The sequence below is a fragment of the Neovison vison genome, chromosome 4 (assembly GCF_020171115.1).
Source record: "Neovison vison isolate M4711 chromosome 4, ASM_NN_V1, whole genome shotgun sequence".
Lineage (NCBI taxonomy): Eukaryota > Metazoa > Chordata > Mammalia > Carnivora > Mustelidae > Neogale > Neogale vison.
The window spans coordinates 102451898-102452630 of record NC_058094.1 but is presented as its reverse complement, the minus strand read 5'-3'; the positions used below and the strand labels follow the sequence as shown (position 1 = coordinate 102452630).

Sequence of the window (733 nt, the reverse complement as noted above, 5' to 3'; positions counted from 1 at the left end):
GAGATTTTGACCCAGAGTCAATTTGCATGCATCCTTGACTAGGAGGGCCATGGCAGCAATTATGCAGAAGCAAAGGGGGAACCCAGCTGCTACTGGATCTAGTTTCTTGCTAAGATAGACCACTGGCCTTCACCATACCCTAGAGTCTGAGTCAAAACTTCTTTAGTCAGCCCTGCCTTCACATACAAGTGGAAGGGCTTGGTAACATCTGGGATGACCAATGCTGGGGCACACAGTAAGGCTCTTTGTAATTCCCGAAATGCTCCTTCTGCCTCAGCTGTCCACACTCTACCATAGTGAGTCCTCCCTTAGCCAGTTTGTAGAGAGGTTGTGCCATCTCCGTGAAGGTAGCATCCACAGCCTGCAGTAGCCCACCGTCCCAAGAAATTCCCTCTTGGAGAGCAAAGCAAAAGCAACCGGTATTCCCTGGCAGTCTTCCATCCAAGTACTAACCAGGCCCGACCCTTCTTAGCTTCCAAGATCAGACGAGATCTGGCGCCTTCAGGGTGGTATGGCCGTAGACAATCATAAGGTTCTTACCCGATATTCTCAGATGAGTGTACGTGACACCCTATATAACATGGAACCATCCTCCCCTTGCTGGAGGAAGCTGAACTTTCTCATACCCTACTGTTACCTTAATTTGTCCAGGCTTGGTTAGCTACCATATCTCTCTCGTTCATAGTTACATTGGCCCCCGGCCTTCTTGGGCTACTGATGCCTTGTGGTCATA

At 49.5% G+C, this 733-nt stretch overlaps 1 pseudogene; it reads right to left on the bottom strand.

The window, feature by feature from the left end:
• Positions 1–404: 404 nt before the first annotated feature.
• On the bottom strand, positions 405–523 carry LOC122905812 (annotated as a pseudogene).
• Positions 524–733: the final 210 nt, after the last annotated feature.